At 45.4% G+C, this 14273-nt stretch overlaps 2 long non-coding RNA genes across 2 annotated transcripts in view; one reads left to right on the top strand and one right to left on the bottom strand.

The window, feature by feature from the left end:
* Nucleotides 1-9818, bottom strand: part of LOC135578396 (uncharacterized) — a 25304-nt gene extending 15486 nt beyond the window's left edge. Inside the window, exon 1 of the long non-coding RNA XR_010469928.1 lies at nucleotides 9685-9818. This is a non-coding gene — a long non-coding RNA (uncharacterized LOC135578396). The remainder of the gene's footprint in view (nucleotides 1-9684) is intronic.
* LOC110357740 (uncharacterized) lies at nucleotides 8758-14273 on the top strand. The gene is made up of 3 exons (XR_010469927.1): nucleotides 8758-8851; nucleotides 9959-10170; nucleotides 11429-14273. It is a non-coding gene; the product is annotated as an uncharacterized LOC110357740 (long non-coding RNA).

Here is a 14273-nt window from a genome sequence, read left to right as displayed (position 1 = left end):
CTCAACTTGAGGCCATTTCCTCTCATCCTATCACTTGTTACTTGGGAGAAATGACCAACCCCCTCCATGCTCCAAGCTCCTTTCAGGCAGTTCAGAGATCAGAAGGTCTCCCCTCAGCTCCTGTTCTCCAGCTGAACCCCCCAGGTCCCTCAGCCGCTCCCATCACACTTGTGCTCCAGCCCCTTCCTCAGCTCTGTTCCCTTCTCTGAACTCGCTCCAGCACCTCAAGGGCTTTCTTGTTGTGAGGGGGCCCAAAACTGACCCCGGGATTTGAGGTGGGGCCTCAGCAGCACAGAATACAGGGGGACGATCTCTGCCCTGTCCTGCTGGCCACACTAGTGCTGACATAAGACAGGATGTTCTTGGCCTTTTTGGCCACCTGGGCACACTGCTGATTCACATTCTGCTGCTGTAGGGCTGCTGCATGTAGCCTCATGTTAGCTTATCCGTGGAAACATGATATAGCAACAGAAAAACTCTATATTTCTTACCATCATTGATGAAGGCACAAAAAAAGGAAAATACACTTTAAGTGAGAGAAACAGAGCAGTGAGTGACACTGAACCATTTGCCACCTCACACAAACATTCCAAGGGCAGCTCTCTCCTGGCCTGGACTGTGGGCACACGGGGCTCTAACCCGAGGCACTGGACCTGTTGGAGCTTTTGCCTTTTGCTGCCGGTGCAGGTGGGAGAAGGGACGTTGGTGTTTGTTTTTTTTCTCAGAGGTGAAGAACAGAGGGTTGGGCTGTTTGCTTCACCTCTTCAGCATCCAGTGGGTCATTGCTGCAGCAACACAGCTCCACCATTCACTTTTGTGGTTGCAAACCCTACAGTCACACAAGTCTGCATACATTATTCTGCTATCTAACAACTTAGAAAGTTCCAGTTAATTTTTGTTACCTTGTTTTTCATTTCCGACTGCTCGTAAGGATGGCTGAAAAATTATTAGACCTTCTGTTTCAATTTCCTTGTGTTGTTGCTGGAATTAATTGTTAACAAAGTTTCTTGTGGGGAACGAAATGAAAATAAGGTATGACAGTAATACATTTCTGGTGTGATTCATAGTCGCTGGTGGAAATATTTAATGGTCTTTTTGTATACATATAGTAATTGCTTCTTCTGTATCACAATAATAGGTTGCAATACAATTACACTCTTGTTCTTCTTCATATGAGAAATGGGCACATGAGTGGAACAGAATCAGAAAAGCAGAATGTCCCTCATATCTTTTCAATATTAATCTACTCACTTGAGATTCTGCAGTCTTTTGAATAACACTAGACTTTCATAATCAAAGTAATTGTGCAGCCTTAAGATAAACAATTCATAAGATAGCTAAAGTTCATTTTCATAACAAAACTAGGCATTAAGGAGTTATTCGTAAGGCTTTCCCTAAAGGTAAATCCTCTGAGGAATGCAATACGTTGTAGATAAATCCTCCTAATATAAAGCCATATATTCTCAGTTACACAGAGATGAGCAACACTCACTTTTCTCTAATAAACTTCTGCTGGAACCTGGCTGCTGCTGAAAAAAAACTGTCTGAACAAAGGAGTCCCTGCATTGTGAGAGCTCATTACTAGTGCGATAATACTATTAATTTCTCTTGCACTGTTCATCAGAGGGGCAGCGGTCTCCTGGCGAACTTAGGTCTTGCATCATCCCTGAGCGGCAAGTATTATTCCTCCCATTTTATAGTAATAGAAGTTGGGCAGAGTAGAAAATAGAAACCTAGCCCAGAGCCACCTGTCCTGTGGCTTCCTGTTGGAGAGGGGCCAGAGGAGCCACGGAGATGATCAGAGGCTAGAACACCTTTCCTGTGGGGACAGGCTGAGAGAGTTGAGGGTGTTCAGCCTGGAGAAGGCTACAAGGAGACCTTAGAGCAGCCTTTCAGTACCTAGAGGGGGTCTACAAGGAAGCTGGAGAGGGGCTTTTTAACAAGGGCAGTTAGTGATAGGACAAGGGGTAATGGCTTTAAACTGAGTGAGGTAGATTTAGATTAGACCTAAGGAAGAAGTTCTTCCCTGTGAGGGTGGTGAGGCACTGGGACAGGCTGCCCAGAGAAGCTGTGGATACCCCATCCCTGGGAGTGTTCAAGGCTGTGTTGGACGGGGCTTTGAGCAACCTGGGCTAGTGGAAGGTGTCCCTGTCCATGGCAGAGGGCTTGGAACTAGATGATCTTTATCATCCCTTCCAATCCAAACTATTCTATGATTACCCAGCTAGGTATAGACCCTGAATGTCTTTACTCCCGGCTCTCTGTTCCAAGCTGCAAGCTGTGACCTCTTGCAGAAGCTAATTAACAACTAAGAAAATGCTGTGGCAAGCTTTTAAAAATGTTATCAGTACAGCAGTTTTCTGTCAAAAGTCAAGTTTATAGTGCAGCTGTAATTGTTGTCTGCATTGCTTAAGTTTTTTTAAACCAGTCACAAGACTAAAGACATCCCTTTGTGCCTCATACATCATGAAGTTCCCCACAGTTCCTTGCATCGGTGTTTTCACTGGCACCCTGACTCAGTTCTTCATGGGCATTTAAAAGTGCAAAACCACGAAGGTAGCGACACAGCTTCTTTCAGTCACATGGATGCAAGCAGAAGCTGCCTCTGTCTGTGTATTCTGTTTTGCATATGCAGATGGGAACTGATGTAGTTTAAATTATTTGCTATTGATTTATTTACTCTAAGCTTACTTTATTTCCTGCAATCTACTTTTAAGAGTATAGAAAGCCCTTAGAAAAAGTATCCTAATTAATTTGTCAGAATTCGTTGCAACTCAGCTGTCAAAACAACATGAGTGGCCTTGTGTTTGGATTTATGTTAAATCACAAACATTTAGCTTACACATCTGATTAGGGGGTGGAAAGAGTTAATCTGCAGGTCAAGCTGCCCTATCAACCTTAGAAAAAGCAAGTTACGCAAAAGTTGACACGAAGTGAAAATTACCGAGGAAGTGGATCTTTTGAAAGAAACGATGCGATGAGGGGCAACAGGCACAAACTGAAACACAGGAGGTTCCTTCTGAATATGAGGAGAAACTTCTTGACTTTGAGGTGCAAGAGCCCTGGAACCAGCTGCCCAGAGAGGTTGTGGAGTCTCCTTCTCTGGAGACATTCAAACCTGCCTGGACACCCTCCTGTGTGATCTGGCGAACCTGCTTTGGCAGGTGGGTTGGACTGGATGATCTCCAGAGGTCCCTTCCAACCCCAACCAGTCTGTGATTCTGTGAAATGTGACATTTTCAGCAAAACCCCACTAAACCTCCTCCTCCTGGCATCAAGTACCAGCGGCAGCAGGGTTTGCACCGAGAGGCAGGGAGCAGCAATCTCTGCTTCTGTTCAACCTGGGTGGAAAATGCGTTAGAAAGAGGATCTTGGATGCAGAGAAGAGTCGGGATATCAGTCAGATTATGTGCTTCACTATCAAATTACTTGGTGTGATGTTTGCTACAGCAATCCCGTTTAATTCTTATTCGAGTGTAGTGATAACCTGTAGTCCAGCACAGCCATTCACAAAGCCCTGTGCTGTGCTCCAGCAGATCAGTGCTGCCAATGCTGCAGCACAGTCCGCATCGCCAAGAAACTGTTACTTGCATGAGTTTTACTGCTTCTCTGATAAAACTACAACTCTTTACTCATTCTAAATCATAATCAGAGAAAGGATTCAGAGCAAGGATTTTAAAGAGCACTTTTTCCGATTTGGGGAGTAGCTGAAGACTGAAAGAGGCACATTTTCTCAGCATGCACATTTGAAAAAAAGCCAGCAGCAATCAGCTAAAAAGGCAGAGAGCAAGTTAAACTATCACCTTAGAGATAACCTGGTGGCCAGAGAACCTTTGGCTACTAATCCTTCACCCTTTCGGTTTCCAATGTGTCAGCCAGCTGCTGGGAACCGCTGCCATGCGACGTGCGGAGCGTGACGCCGGCTGAGCCGAGCGGCCTCACCCCTGAAACTGCAGCACAAGGGCTGTGTCAAGCGACGTGCGGCTCTGTCAGTGTTGCACTTGTGCAACGTGGCGGGGTCTGGTACTCTTAGAGGGCTGGATTGACAAACAACGCTGCCAGCCTTTGGCAATGATAAATCTCGTCTCCATGTGCATGCCCTGTTCAGATTCTGCCTGTGATTTAGTATCTTGGCAGCGCCTGCAGGACTGTCTGCTTTCAATCAGTTGGCTCTGTGCCCCGTTTTCCAGCGTATCAATAAATCAGGAAGCTTTCCTCTAGTCTCTCAGGATCTGGCTGTGAGATACCAGCAGGACTTGAGGGATGTTTGGTACCTTGTGGGAGCAGCTTCTCCATTCATCATGTCACCTCAAACCACCTCTGTTTGGCACACTAACTGCTTTCTTCAAGAAAGTTCTTCTCACCTTCTCTTACCTTTTTCCAAAGTTTTTTTCTTCTGCTTGGCTGCCTAGAGCAGACAGAGAGTGATACTCTTCCCTTCAGCCTGGTTATACAGAGGCTAAGCTTAGACTCATTAGTCTAATACGTTTCATTGCCAACGTTTTGTCTCCTACAGCTTTTAATATCTTTGCTTGTTTTGTTTTTTTTTTTCCAGGAATAGCTAATAAAAAGCATTGGTTTAATAGAAGACATTATGTCTTCCTACAAGCCTTGGTTCCTCTGATCATTGGAGCCTCATGGCAGCATGAATGTTGCTATGACTGGCATTTTTACCATATTTTTGTATAATCTTGCACAAGCAGGATTAGTAGCAAAGTACCGGTATTGCTGGTGCTGGTGGAGCTTCACTTCAGTGAGGCTAGAGAGATTTCAGAAAATCCTCCATGTCGATATAGCCTACGGGAGCAATTTAACCTTCATTAAACAGCGGGGCTGAAAGCCTTGACGATGTCAGATGCGATGTGAGTGACTGCTTGTGCCAGCGTCCTCACAAAGCTCTGCTAACGGCTTTCAGTCCTGCCCTCCAGCACTGCTGTTCTGCACAGGGCCCTCTGCTAGTCCGTCTTGTGCCGTGAAGTATCGTTTTATGGCTTTAAGCTACTCCTTTGCCTTTTTTACGCCACATCCCTGGAAATATTCAAGGCCAGGCTGGACAGGGCTCTGAGCAACTTGATCTGGGTGAAGATGTCCCTGCTCATGGCAGGGCTTGGACTAGATGTGCTTTGAAGGTCTGTTCCAACCCAAACTATTCTTTGGTTTTCTATTTAGAACACTGGCATTTTGACTTCAAACTCAGGAAAATTCTAATGCAGTTTAGACCAACAGATGTGAGGAAGGACCGTGCATCTGGATACCTGTGTGTGTCTGGCCCTGCCCTGCCTGGGGGCACACAGCATCGGTTAGAGCTGGGTAAGGAGGCAGCGCCATGCTCCCAAATTAGGACCGGAAGTGCTTTGTTTCCATCCCACTCTGGTACAAGTGACTATGTAGGTCAGTGAGCAAGGCTGAATCATGCCATGTGTCTTGTATGTATTAAAATCATGTTCTTTGTATAGAGGCACACACAGTTTCCTTGTGAGAGCTACCAGGGGCTGGAGCTCAGATAGAAATGGTTTCCAGCTAAGTGCATAAAACTTGCTTGAGCTACAGGGTAGCTTGGATCCAGCACTGGTTTTATGCATTCATTCTGGTTGAGGGCGAAGAAATGTGGTTTGTTGGTGGAGGTGTTATGTGCAGAACTGAACTAGTCCAGGTTTCAGTCCCAGTTTTCTCATAACTTCTTTTTTTCTGACCTGGAGCAAGTCACTTGAAACCCTATTTCCTTGGCTGTACTTAACCCACATCTGCTGATTTCTGCCCAGAGAAGACCTGAGCACCACTCCTGGTCTGAACTGAACCACGCACTGCTCCCAGTGATGCTGTGCTAATCAGCAGTGCACTGGGACCCTAAACCAAATATTCTGTTTGTCTTTGTGCCTTATCAATCAGATGCATGGAAACCCCCTTATCTGAGGGATTTTTTGTAAGAATAAATGCATGGCAGGTATAAATTACTAGATAGGACAGTGAGGCCTCATGAGGTTCCAGGTTCCAGTATAGGTTGGGAAATTACATATTAGAGAGCAGTTGAGGGGAAAGGGACTTGGGGGTCCTGGTGGACAACAGGATGACCATGAGCCAGCACTGTGCCCTTGTGGCCAGGAAGGCCAATGGCATCCTGGGGTGTATTACAAGGGGGGTGGTTAGTAGATCGAGAGAGGTCCTCCTTTCCCTCTACTCCGTCCTGGTGAGACCCCATCTAGAATATTGTGTCCAGTTCTGGGCCCCTCAGTTCAAGAAGGACAGGGAACTGCTGGAGAGGGTCCAGCATAGGGCAACAAAGATGCTGAAGGGAGTGGAGCACCGCCCTTATGAGGAAAGGCTGAGGGAGCTGTGTCTCTCTAGTTTGGAGAAGAGGAGACTGAGGGGTGACCTTATTAATGTTTATAAATATATAAAGGGTGAGTGCCACGAGGATGGAGCCAGGCTCTTCTCGGTGGCAAACAATGATAAGACAAGGGGTAATGGGATCAAGCTGGAACACAAGAGGTTCCACTTAAATTTGAGAAAAAACTTCTTCTCAGTGAGGGTGACAGAGCACTGGAACAGGCTGCCCAGGGAGGTTGTGGAGTCTCCTTCTCTGGAGACATTCAAAACCCACCTGGACATGTTCCTGTGCGACCTCACCCAGGTGCTCCTGCTCCAGCAGGGGGATTGGACTAGATGATCTTTTGACGTCCCTTCCAATCCCGAACATACTATGATACTGTGATACTGTGAGGACTGTGAGGATCACTGATCTTTAACGTCCCTTCCATCCCAAACCATTCTATTATTCTATGACCGCTCGTTCCATTTATCACTCGGACATACAGTTAACCAACCTGTTCACTGATTCTCTTTCTTCAGTGTCATGGCAGCTTTACCACCAAAGCACTGTCTCAGTCAGGAATGCAAGACAACAAAAAAAAAAGAATAAAATCCTTAGCTCTGCCATTATCCTCCAAACTTTGAATCCCAGAAGTGAGGATAAAATCTCAGTTAATGTTCACTGTCTGCAATAGAAACCCAGTGCTGAGCCACCTGCCCGAGGCTCCCTTTTGAGCAGAGCTGTGCAGATTTAGGTTTTACTTTGGAGGAAGCTGAACTGTGCTATTGCATCCCCTCACCGTATTGCTGAGCTCCTGTGATTTATGGGAATCTGGGGTGCCTCTGGCATTGGTGGCTGCCTGTTGCCAGGTGGGTCCCACATGGGTGTACCTGCAGCATGAAGGACCCCAAGATGTCTCATCACAGTTTTCCAGCAATAGTTCCTTCCAAAGGAGGAAACAACTGAAGTACAGTCATACGTCTCTGAGCAGGGGAAACAGAGATGGGGAAATCACGGGATGAGCATGAGCAATCCTGCCCAGCATGTGGTTAGTTAACATGATGAGCCAGCCTGGGTGGCGTGTTGGCCATCGTGTGGCTGGGGGATGAAGGTGGGTCCCTGTGCCTTGCCCAGGCTGGGGCACAGTGTGGGAGCAGGGCAGGCTGCAGGTGGCAGCTGGAAAGCGGGACCTGCTCCCGAACACCATCAGCATTCTCCTTAAAAGCTGTTCAATTGCTTTATAACCAGTTATGATTAGACAGTAATGATTCCTGGGTCTAATGAAAGGAAGTACTCATTAGCACATGGGCAAAGGAGCAGTTCCCCAGAGCATGGACGTTTTCCAAAAGGGAATACGTGAGACATGTGAATTTCCAAAACAGGAAACTGAAATTTTAAGATATAATGCAGCAGCATATTCTCCATTACCACCATCTACCACAGCCTAGAGGAGGACACAAGGAGAATCAAGTCTGCGTAATACAAACTCATAGAATTATAACAGCTTCAACCCAACTTTACTCACTTGGTTTGGAAATAATTGCCCCCAAATATTGGCCTTTGATGGTAAAAAAGGTATACTCACAAGAGAAGCTTTCATTTAGATAGCAAATTAGAGGCATACATTTAAGAAGAAAAGCAAGTCACTTTGAAAGCAGCTACTCCTAGTGTAATATGGAGAACAGCAGCAAACTCTGCTCCGTGTCTAGTGATGGTGCTGCAACCAGCTACATGAACAACTTGCCATAGCAGCATTGTCTGTGCGGGTGTGATGAGGCCATTCATTTACTTACATAGAAAAAGACAGTCTGGGAACTCAAGAGCCAGCATAATATGTTGTCAATGTTTTTCCTTTGTACCTAAGCAAGATGATCTAAGTGCCCTAAACCACCTGAAATTCATAGCAAAAACAAACAAAAAGAGGAGGAGACAGCCTGCCAGCGAGATGCAGACAGCAGAGCACTGTGCGGAATCCCCATTGCAGTCCCCGGGGCACCTGGACATGCTTCTAGTTGTGACTTTTATTTCCAGAATAGAACTGCATGAACCGACCCAGACATGAGGCACAGAATGCACTCCCAACTTTTTCTTAAAATTCAAAAAGAACAAGTCATTCCTGCCGAGACCTCCTTCCTCCTGTACCTCGCAACCCACACACATGGACCAGGTGGCAGATGGCCTTGTGTTGCACTCTGAGATCAATGCATTTAGAGTCCAAAATCAAGAGATTTTACAAAAAAATAGCCAGGCAGCCTATGCCTGACCTCTACAACTGCATGTGCTTGCAGCTCAAGCATTGCAAGCACTTTTTCTAGTTGGAGTAGCAGGAGGATCATTCTGGGGACCAGAGGCAATTATTCTGGTCTGCAATTTCAAGATGATGTTGACTTTTACCACAAATACACAGAAAAGATTAGTTCCAGCATTTCACAATAGCAGGGTCCCAGGAAAACGTTGCCTTAGTCAGACTAATGGGGACCCAAGTTCTAAGAGGAGAAGATATTCCATTGTGTAAGAGGAGAGAAAAGGAGGAAAATCAAGGTATTGTCTGCCATTGTTATCTGCTGGAGGCCCCGCTGAATATCTGCAGATGGTAGATAGCTTTGCCAGCCTTCACAATCCAGTGGCTTTTCCTCATATTTGTTTTGTCTTTTGGGAAATGTGCAACATTTAGCAATTAAATGTTGATCCAACTATACAACAAGGTCAAGGAAAGCTTTTATGTTATAAGAGGCTTTTTTTTTTTTCCCTAGCATAACTAGTTTTAGAGAACATGCTCATCTGCCTTGTGTTGTGGCAACAGTGGAGGGAGAAATCTGTGACTGCAAAGTTCACAGTTTAAAATGCAGAAAAGGCATTTACTGGGGACCCAGATAAATAGGGGATGCAGATGAAACAGGGGCTTCCCAGGGAGCCCGGGCAGCAGAGATACCCCTGGGAGAGATGCTGCTGTTGCTTTATGAATTTTTACTAATTTCTTTGTGGTTTTGCAGACAATCTCCCAGATTGGGCTCATCCTTCCAGAAATCCAGGGCTGGTAGTGGTAATACATTGCAAATTGAGAGTGTTTCAGTCATGCCTCTCTCCTGTATGGTATCTTACGTTGTGCAGTTCAAGCAGTTATTTTTTATTCTGCATTGTTGCTTTCTTTTGAATCATCTGGCTTTCTGCATATCACACTGTCATTCTTCTTTTCTTTGCACACTTGCTGTGAAACTTTTCAGCATAAATACCACAATAATAATAAACTCCCTCCATCTCCCTGGTGTCAGGAAGGATGCAAGAATTAAACATAAGTCCAGTGTACTGTAATACAAATTGATTTGAACCTAGCTGAAAACCAATAAGTAATAAGGATTTGTTGGCTTTCCTACCTCTTTGTATGACAGCAGGAGAAGATAGTATCGAAACTCACATTCTGAAACACTCGGTTGAAAATAACATTCAGAGCAAAAGTAGCTACTGGTGGTTAAAGGCACATCCAGGATCCTGCAGACTCGGGTCTGGGGACCCTTGCCAGTGGGAGCAGCCACCTGGGTGTGTTGGTGAGAATCATCTTGGTGGAAGATGATGCAAAGTGGTCTGTGGCGGTCAGAAACTCACTGTGAATGCGGAAGAGGAGGATGAGCTCATGTCTGTCTCCAGCAGGCATGTCTGTGATCTGGGATGCCAAGTGGAGCCACGGGGCACGTGTCAGAGGATTCAGATGTCATCATTGGCAGGAACCACCAGAGCCAAGATCCGGGCCAGGAACCAAATTCTGCTGGGGAAGGCTGAGAGAAGGCAGAACAAGACTTTCGTGCAGTTTGTGTTCGGTAGCCTCTCATCAGACGTGGGAACTTTTCCTGTTCTGCTCCATGGTGAGTTTTGCAATCTGTTCTTGCTGAGAGAAGCTCACTTTGGTAGGTCAAGGGTAGATTCTTCCAGAGGCCCTGTGCTGATGTTGAGTAACACCAAGTCTAATGTTGCTGAATTCCACATCTGGAGTTTGTTGGCTTTTTTTAGTTTCCTGCAGAGGAAAAAAAACTCTTTGTCACGCAGTGAGATCCTGGCTGCAGTGTCTGTTCAGTGCTTGAAGAAGAGGGAGAAGCAGAGGCTGAGATCTGAACCCAGCACGAGTTCGAAGTGCAAAGCCATGGCATGATGACGATAGGAGAGGTGGCCAAGCCCTCTTGTTCATCAGTTCAGGCCATGCAGGAAGGTGGGCTGGCTCCTGTATTTTCCACGTTAGCTTTGACAGCAACGCTGCAGAACTTTGGTTGAAACCCCAGCAAAACCTAAGTGAGAGGCATTGCCTCACAGAGGCAAGGCAGAGTTAACGTTCCTGGTGAGGCAACAGCTCCCTAAATCCCTGGAGGCTTTATGGAAGATGCTGTTTGGCCCTGCAGCCAAGACCTTGCCTATATGTAAGGAACTGATCCAGAGCAAAAGCCTCTCTGCTTTGCCCTTGTGTGAGGCAGGTATTCTCTCCATACCCAACACTTGGGCTAAAGGGGCTTTCTCTAGCTCCTTGGTAAAGTGTTGGCTCCATCAGGAGATGAGAGCTGGATATGCACCTTCCATCCCATCTCCTCTCCCTCCCCATGCTGACCCTGTGCCAGCCCCATGCCCTGAGTCCTATGGGAGAGACTCGGTGTAGCAGCTGGGAGCTCTGCTACAATGCAGCCAGGACCGTACTTGGATGACAGGGGAGCAGAGCTGCAGGATACATGATCAACTGTGTTATGTGCAGGTCAATATGAAACCCTGAAGGTCTGTTGAAAAGAATTGCTGTTTCCCTCTTTTCCATGCACTTTTTTACTTTGCTTTGCCTCTACTGCACTTGCCTAAGCATGAGGTCCCATCTAAGGGCTTCTTGAAATCCTAGGAAAGACTCTTTATGACCCACAAAGGTGCTGAATTGGCCCATGTTTATCTATTCAGCTCCTGGGCAGTAAGTCAACAGAAGCTGTGAAATATGAATCATGAATCAATATGAAAGCTGGGCCTTCTCCACCCGGGTCTCATGGAAAGCAATGGTGACAGCAGAAGTTGTGAAGGATAAAGGCCTTGGATAAAGGTGTGTTAATCTTGGTTTTATAACTGCTTTGTGTTTTCTGTTCACTCCTCTTTCTGCAGGCTGAGGTTCTTAAGAGTCTGATGAGGCCAACAGAAGACTCTCCATTACCTTGGAAACGAAGAACCATTATCTTGGGTCTGACCCTGAATCATCTTGTTGCCTGCAAGACTGAGCTATGTGGTCAGCAAAATGCTTGACCCCTCCCAGTCCAGCTATTGCTTGTCATTCGTGTGACAACCTGCACGTAGGATGTCAACCTTGTGACAACCTGCATGTGGAGCATCGTCCTTGCCCGTGTTTCGGTCCCCTCAGTCCCTGCAGCCCGGGCTTTGTGCGGTGCAGGATGGCACTGCATCCCAACACGCTCTCGCTGTGCTGCTGAGCCATTTGCAGCAGTTCTGCTGTGTCTTCTGCATTTTCTTCTCATAGATCACCCTCAGGTTTCTTCTGCATTTTCTTCTCATAGATCACCCTCAGGTTTATATATGGCTTTGTGGCAGCTGTGCAGAGGGACACAGTTGTCAGGCCCTGTGGGATGGAAAGGAAAAGTGCCATGTTCACCTGGACAACAGCTACAGACAATCCCCTTTGAAAAAGGGGTTTCACCCTCAGTTCAGTGACCAAATCCTTCAGTGCTCTGGCCATAAGTGCACTAAAAGACCTGCTGGAAGATCTGAGGTATATATTGTGGTCTGTGTTCCCTGGTTTGAGCCTTCTGCTTTGTTTTTATTCCATTGCACCAGTGGTGCTTCATGGTTGTGGTCTGAAGCATACCTTTTTATAAACAAATTGGTATGTACCAATTAACATTCAGGAACTCCAAAGTAGCTTTGGAAAGTATTCTCTTTTAAGGAAAACACAATATAGAATCAGAATAATTTTGGAAGAGACCCTCAAGATCATCGGGTCCAACTGTTAACCCAACACTGGCACAAAATCATGTCCCTAAGAACCTCATCTACGCATCTTTTAAACCCCTCCAGGGATGGTGACTCCACCACTGCCCTGGGCTGCCTGTTCCAATGCCTGACAGCTCTTTCTGAGATGAAATTTTTCCTAATATCCAATCTGAACCTCCCCTGGTGCAACTTGAGGCTATTTCCTCTAGTTCTATCACTTGTTAGGAGAAGAGACCAACCCCCTCCATGCTACAACGTCCTTTCAGGTAGTTGTAGAGAGCGAGAAGGTGTAGATTAGTGTTGATGAGAACATTCTGCTCTGATGAAGGTCAGAAGAAAGATTTTATACCATCAGTGTTGATCTGCTCAGGAAGATGAGGAAGCTGCCTCTTCATTTCAGCTGTGATGAACTGGGATCTCATCTGGATCTGGCAGCTGCCTGTCTTGCCTGTCCTGCCTGCCCTGTCCTGCCACTGAGTCACTCTGCAGAGGGAACTGCCATGTAGGAGCCTCCTGCCCGTGAGCAGGGCAGCTCTGCTCCCCAGGACAGGTGTGACGGCACCACACTGAGCAGGCCAGAAGGTGTCTGACAAGTCATTTTCTAAAAAGTGCTTATTAACCAATAGAATTTCACCAAAACACACCGGTTTAATAAATTTTTGTTTCGGACGCAGCCTTGGACCACATTTGAAGTCTTTTGTTTTCACCTTTCCGGAGTGAAGTGTTCTGTTTTTTTTTTTTTTTATAGATGAGTTTTCATCACAGCTCTTAACATTTTAAAATTATATAGAAAAAAAACATAAAATACAATTATAATTTTTCACTGTGTTGAAATTAAACATTTTGAATAACAAATACATTTCCTTGGAGTTTGCAGGAAATCTCAAAATTACTTGCTTTGTTGCATTTTCTAAAATGGAAAAAAGTCCAAATAATGAAATTTGTGATGAAAAGGAGAAGTAAGAGTCTCTATGTACTTTAAAAGGAGTAACTCAGTTTAAAATAGCAATTTTTTTCTACCGTTTTTAATCTCTCTTTGCTTTAATTATCAATGAAAATACTTTTGCAGGATCGGGACTTATTTGAAACAGATAAAATCTGCTGTCTCCTTGGCACTATATTATTTTCTCAGCTTCCCTTCCCTTCTCAACTTTGGGCAAAAAGGAAAACAGCTTGGTACTTTTCACACCGTTATTCTTGACTTTGTCATTTGGGATCCAGCACTTTTGAGGACAGCTGTAAGTCATCCTCTGAGCCTGGACCTTCATACAAAGTTTTTGTGTGAATTCATCTGCTTTAGCAAGTATTTGAGTGGAGCTTAAAAGTAAGTAGGAAATGTTGTTGATTTATAGTAGTAGGCAGGGTTGATGAGCTTCAGCCACATTAGAGGGGTCATAGCTGGGCTTTTGATTTACCAAACAGTAGCAAAGGAGTAACATATTTCGCCCTCTTTTGTAGGAGTAATTTTTTTTCTACTATCTAAAACCACAGTGGAGACACTCTGTTTTTATTAGGCTGTATGTATTTTTCCCTTCTGAAATGACTGACTGTGGCCAAAGCAAAAATCCCAAGTATTTGGGCTGTTGCTTGGCTGAGCCTCCTCGCCTTGGCGCTCGCTTGGAGCCTGTTGCAGCTCCCGAGGATGATGGAACGGCTCCCACTGGGAGCTGGATCAAGTTTTGAGCTGCTCCTCACTGCTTGTTTATTTGTCCTATTCTCCGGGCTTGGCAGGTGGCATTTTTGCTCAGTGATTCATTCTCCGGCACATGCATTTATCTGGGCTGACATTTTAATCATGCAAATAAGGATCTCCTTAATGAAGAAAAAAATTAATTTCACAACTGTTGCTACAAACACAGTGACATTCCTGCTAATGTCATTACATTTATAATACAATCAGTGGCTTTTCCATAATTGCTATAAACTGGTGCACTTAGCAGCGGAGTAAAGGTTACACAAAGAGCTGTATGACTCCTCTTGTTCACTTGCTTTTTTATCAAGAGTG

The sequence above is a fragment of the Columba livia genome, chromosome 2, assembly GCF_036013475.1.
Source record: "Columba livia isolate bColLiv1 breed racing homer chromosome 2, bColLiv1.pat.W.v2, whole genome shotgun sequence".
Lineage (NCBI taxonomy): Eukaryota > Metazoa > Chordata > Aves > Columbiformes > Columbidae > Columba > Columba livia.
The sequence above is the reverse complement of the archived record's forward strand: the minus strand, read 5'-3'. Positions and strand labels throughout refer to the sequence as shown.